Consider the following 6,485-nt stretch of genomic DNA (forward strand, 5'->3'; position numbering starts at 1 on the left):
AAAAAAAATTAAGCAAGAGCACAAGGCCCAGAGTTCATTAAATTATTGAGCTGGGCACTGGTGGCTCATGCCTGTAGGCCTAGCTACTCAAGAGGCCGAGATCTGAGGATCCTGGTTCAAAGCTAGCTTTTCTTTGGTTACCAGTAGAATTTCTATGTTTTACCTTCTGTTTACTAGTTGTTTTGCATTTCAGTTGCTGACTTACTACTGAAGTCGTCATTGGTCTCTGAAAACTGCTGCTGAAATTGCTCCCCAGGAGAATTCTTCCTGAAAACACAAACAGACCTCATGACTGTGAAGATAGCAATTTCAAAGGAAAGAGGCTAATGAATCTCGGGCTGAGGGTTTGTAGTCTTAATATCTACTTGTTCGGCAAGTTGATAACTCCATTAGATTTTTAAGATTTATCTACCCCTCCCCTTCCCCATTACCCTTCCTGCCCATGTTGAAGCACTTAAAATAACTGGTGCAAAACTAATTGCAGGCTGCATGATAACAGCAATTAATGTCTGTCACTTTCTGTGCTTCATTGTCAGTGTGATGGTTCAACTTCTGCTTTCGGGTAGAGGGGCCTGACTGACTGAGTGATTCTGAGATACATGTAGGCTTATTTGGGCTTTTGTGGGGGGGGGGCTTGCACTCTGGGCCTGGACACTGTCCCTCAGCTCTTCAGCTCAAGGCTAGTGCTCTACCACTTGAGCCACAGCACTACTTCCAGCTTTTTCTGCTTATGTGGCGCTGAGCAATTGAACCCAGGGCCTCATGCATGCGAGGCAAATGCTCTACTATTGAGCCACCTTCCCAGCCACATGTAGGCTTGTTATGGTCTCAGGCACCTTTCCCTCTTTCTCTATTCCTATCCCTCAGGCTGTTTGAGGAAATGATTTTCTGGACCTACCTGATACCAAGGCTGTGGAAGATGCTTTTGGTACCAGATGTCCTCAAATAATAAAAGAATCACCTAGGAAAGCTTACTCAAAACAATCCTTGGACCTCATGGTTGGAAATATAACTCAGAAGATACACAGTGAACCCAGGAATCCACTTTTTAAAAAAAATGGTTGAGATGCAGGAGTGTCTATTGTCCACACTTTGGAGAATGCTGGCATCAATCCTTGGAGGAAGAAGTGTCTTTATATTGAAAATCTTCAAGGTACACACAGAAATACAGGGGGCAGAGGGGCAGTGCCTTCTTTGGAGTCTATTTTCCAAAGGGTCACTTTAGAGGGAATTGTGCCAATAAGACCATGATTCAGTGAAACAAGGACATTATATGCTAGCAATACAGAAACATTATATGCTAGCAATACAGTGCTGCTAACTGCATCCAGGGGCAGAGATGGGATACCAAAACCAAAGAAATAAGAAAGGAGACAGAAGATAGAAAGTGGGGTACCAGGGTGGTCCTGCACTCACTGGCTTCTGAACCCTGAGCTCCTATAGCAAGTGTATTTATTTAGTTCAGTACAGGGAAGGTTATTATAGGTACATGCAGGAAATATGTTGGAAATGAACTTTACAACTTCAGGAGGGGGGGGTGTGGGAGGTGGTGGAGAAAAGGGATAGTAGGAAAAAACAGGAGGGGTTAGCAATGGTCAACAAGAACTGTACTCATTATCTTACTCATGTAACTGGAACCCCTACAACCTCTTTACAATAAAAGGAAATTTAGAAGAAAAAAAAAACACGTCAATCTATCTTGTGGTTGCAATATAGTTTGTATCCATAGTAATAAGTAACTTCCTACGTTAGGGAACAGTGAGAAACGGTGAACGTAACATAAACATTCATCTTATTCCCATGGTCTCAACCATTACAAGGTCCAATCAACTGTGACTTAGACATCATCGGGTCCAGTTAGTAGTAAGTTACCCATTTATCCTGCCTGGCCTGATTGACCTTTCCAGGGTACAAATTCTCAGCCTTCTGAGTACTGAAGAGGTGGCATTCCAACCTCTGAGCCCTTTCATGGTATCACAGCTCTGCTCGCATTCCCTGCAATGCAGTATGCAACAAAATGTTGTGCCCCTGCCATGTTGAAGGGTAGCACCCAGTGATGCTACCATCGTTTAGTGACATGTAGCAACACTCCAGTGTTGGAATTCTCTCTTTCACTTATGTCCTCACATCCTAAGAGGCCTATCTAAACTTCTACATCCCTCCTTCCTCTGGCCACAGAGTTTTGCCTACCAGAAACTTTCAGATTCTTGAACACAAAGGCTCCCTTTGTGAACAAAAGCATTTCTCGGCACAGCATTATCATCAAAACTGGCCCAAGCACCTAGCAGAATTACCAGATTTGTTAGGATTTCTTTATGCCCCCCCTAAGTTTTATTTATGGAGTCTGCACCCACACAGACATTAGCAGATGCTTTCTGGGTGGACCTATCTGCTACTGCTGCCCAATGCTGCCATCTTGTGACTATGGGAGGAACTGTGACCTCAACTTTTTATCAGGAGCCTAGCTGAATGAATAAACTGGAGTACCATTTTGTCCATCGCTTTTGAATCTAGCTAGCACCTATTTTGAAAGTTTGAACAGAAAAAAAAATCTTCTCGGAAAAGAATCACAACTTGTTTGATATTAAAAATCTTGTGAAGAAGTAGCTGAGAGTTTTGTAAGACAAGTTCACCAAAATGCTAACAATAGCTAATAACCATTTATACGTTGTTCACATAGGACCTGAAATTCTCCTTTTCTCCTGAAGTAGAATCGCTCCAAAGGAATGATCTATTCGATACTCTGCAGAAACCAGCCTACATTTGTTGGAAGTGCTTTCCTTAGTTCATTGTTTTCTTCAGGGCTGTATGTGCAAAGAGGAAACCTTCTTCCAGTTCCTCGCTAAACACACACAATACTGAGCCACTTTCTTGCTTCTTCTCTGAAACCACTTTTAACATTTATCCCTCGGATAGCATGCCACGTGTCTCTGGTCTGCTCATTTCCTGTCTCTTGCCTCTCCTCCAGTCAACACGGCTTCCCACTTCAGCTCTCCACTGGAGCTGATTTGTTGATGATGCTTTTCTGGTCTCTCTTTCCTCTCCTGCTCTGATGGTTCTGTGTATTCACGGGGCTATAGGTCTTTGTGACAAGAGTCTGCCTGCATTCACCAGCCTTCTGCTAAAGACTCCCAATTCAACCTCTTAAGAAAAAAAAAAAAAAACTTATGCAGACACATCACTAACACCAATCCTAGTGAGATGGACACCCTCAGGCCCACATAGATCAGATGGGCTTCTCATAGCGGAGACTCCATAGGAATAGAGAAGAACAGTCCCTACCACAGCCCAAAGCAAGGCAGGAAGACAGACAAATGGCTTCTTCTCAAGTCCTCTGAAAGAGAACTTTCACCAGATGACCATGAAGACTGACCACAAGTGCAATACTATTGTGGCAGCTACTTTCACCCACCATCTGTCATGTGTGAGGCCATGTGTTCAGGAAAGGAAACCAGTGGACTGGGCACTGGTGGCTCACACCTGTAATCCTAAGCTACTCAGGAGGCTGAGATCTGAGGATCATGGTTCAAAGCTAGCCCAGGCAGGAAAGTCCGTGAGACTCTTATCTACAATAAACTACTCAAAAAACTGGAAGTGATGCTGTGGCTCAAGCGGTAGAGCGCTCACCTTGAGCTGAAGAGCACAAGGACAGCGCCCAAGCCCAGAGTTCAAGTCCCCGCGACCAACCAAAAAAAGAGAGAGAGAGAGAGAGAGAGAGAGAGAGAGAGAGGAAGGAAGGAAGGAAGGAAGGAAGGAAGGAAGGAAGGAAGGAAGGAAGGAAGGAAACCAGTGGTGAACAAGACTCGTTTTGCTCCAAGTAACTCATGGGCTTGCTATACCCATATATGGTTACAAGACATTGTGATGCACACCCAAAACAAGACTGATTCAAGTGCCAAGGAAACACCTGAGCCAGTGGGAGGGAACTAAGGAAGAAAGACTTCTAGCCCCTTCCCTCACTTCACTGGGAAGAAAGTAAGTCCTTCATACCTCTCAGTTCCAAGTTGGCAGTGCTGAAACACTAAAGTAGGACTCATGACTCCTGTAAAAACCAGCAGTGGCTCCAAGAAAGCAATTATTCAAAGCAAGGCAGGAAGGTTAGGGAGGCTGAATAGTTTTATCAGGCCATTGTTTGTACAGTTTGTCTAGTTTTCTGCAGCTCCTTCTTACTTTCTGCCTCACCCTTGTATGTAGATTATGATGTCATATAAGGAGAGAAAAGTAGAACAACAATTTAAAGGGAGGGAAGTAGTTGATGCTTATTAACTTTCTTTGCTGGGGTGGTACTGGACTTTGAACTCAGGTCTCTCAGAGTTGCTAAGCAGACATTCTAGCCCTAGATCCATGCCTCCCCCCCACCTCCCAGCCCTACTTTCTAGGATGGCTTATATTCATTCCCTAGGACCTCCATAACAAACAACAGGAAACAGGAGATCTTAACAGAGTCATTTTTCTCTATTGTTTAATTTTATTATTTTATTAGCATAAATTAATGTCTAAAATGGGTTTCATTGTGATATGTACATACATGCCTATAACATTCTCAGTCAATTCACTTCTTTCCCGTCCTCTTCCTCCCCCTCCTCCTCCTGGTTAAAACTTTTCAGTTTTTTTTTGTTTTTTTTTTTTTTTGGTCAGTTGTGGCCCTTGAACTCTGGGGCTGGACACTGTCCCTCAGCTCTTCAGCTCAAGGCTAGCACTCTACCCACAGCACCACTTCTGGTTTTCTGGTGGTTCATTGGAGATAAGAGTCGCATGGACTTTCCTGCCTGGTCTGGCTTTGATCCTCAGATCTCAGCCTCTTGAGTAGCTAGGATTACATGTGTGAGCCACTGGCACCCAGCTTCAGTGGATTTTTCTAAAGTTATTCTCATACAACAGAGACTTATTGTCTTATAGTTCCAGTGAATAGAAGTCCAGATATCAGCTGTGTCATGTCCCCTGAGGAGAGAATCCTTCCTGCCTCTTCCTCACTCACATGGTAACCATGGATCCTTGACATTCCTTGGAATACAGCTCTGTACTCCAGTCCCTGCCTCTCACGTTCACGTGGCATCCCCTCAAAGTGCCCACTCAAATGACCTTATCTTACCTTGAATGCATGTGAAAAGATCCAATTTCCAAAGTCACCCTCAAAAGTGGAGGATTTGCTGCATGTCCACAGCTCATGCCTGTAATCCTAGCTACTCAGGAGGTTGAGATCTGAGAATCACAGTTCAAAGCCAGCCCAGACAGGAAAGCCCATGAGACTCTTATCTCTGATTAATCACCAAAAATCTGGAAGTGGAGCTATGGCTCAAGTGACAGGGCACCAACCTTGAGCAAAAGAAGTTCAGGGCCAGCATTCAGACCCTCAGTTCAGGTCCCAGGTCTGGAGCGTGTGTGTGTGCGCATGTGCACACACACACACACACACACACACACACACACACACACAGAGTGATATAATGTACCCTTATGTACACATTTCTCAAGTTCAATAATCAGCCATTCTCTGCTAACCATGTTTTAACTAACCCCTAGCTGCTCTGCCCACCTTACATTATTTTGAAGCAAATCCTAGACCTCATGTCCTTAGAAATATGGTACCTCTCCAAAGAGTGTTTTTGATCTTTGTTTGTTGGTTTTTTGTTTTTTGTCCGTTGTGGGGCTTGAACTCTGGGATTGGGGGCTGTCCTTGCACTCTTCAGCGCAAGGCAAGCGCTCTATGGCTTGAGCCAGACTTTTCTGCCCGGGCTGGCTTTGAACCATGATCCTCAGATCTCAGCCTCCTGAATAACTAGGATTACAGGCGTCCGGCCCCAAAAAGTGTTTTAATATGACACAAAAACATGATCAGACCTTGAAACGTTGATCAATACTACCTAGTCAGTGTCCAACTGTCCAGCGGTCCCTGCTTGTGAACAGCTTGTTTGGATCAGGATCCAAATGAGGCCCTCAGAATGGAAGATATTTAAACTGCCTATCTAGGAAGCAGGTTCCCAAGCTTAGCATCTTTTTGTCCCTCTGGCTGGCTGAGTACTGATGGTTTACTCACTGAAACTGGGTGTGGAGATAGGCAGTGGGGGAATTGCTGAACTGAGCCAAGCGAACTGAATTTAAAGGGTTTGGAGGAAGATTTGGTAAGAGAGAAGGCAAGAAAAGCAGGGACCGCAGGCAGAGGTAAAAGGAGGAGCCAGAGGCGAGCTATAGATCCAGACAACACAGGCCAAGGTGAAACGAGCTAGAGAGACACGAAGTAGCTCAAGTGGGGAACGGCTACCTAACAGATGTTGAAGAACAGCTGCCTGTACAAGCCCTTTACATTAGTCACCCAGAAATTCTTTTTTTTTTTTTTTGCCTGTCCTGAGACTTGAACTAAGGGCCTGGGCACCCTTACCCTCTCTGCTCAAAGCTAGCACTTGAGCCACAGGGCCACTTCCAGCTTTTTCTATTTATGTGGTACTGAGGAGTCGAACCCAGGGCTTCATGCATGCTAGGCAAGC

Source organism: Dipodomys ordii, unplaced genomic scaffold (assembly GCF_000151885.1).
Source record: "Dipodomys ordii isolate 6190 unplaced genomic scaffold, Dord_2.0 Scaffold34, whole genome shotgun sequence".
Classification (NCBI taxonomy): domain Eukaryota; kingdom Metazoa; phylum Chordata; class Mammalia; order Rodentia; family Heteromyidae; genus Dipodomys; species Dipodomys ordii.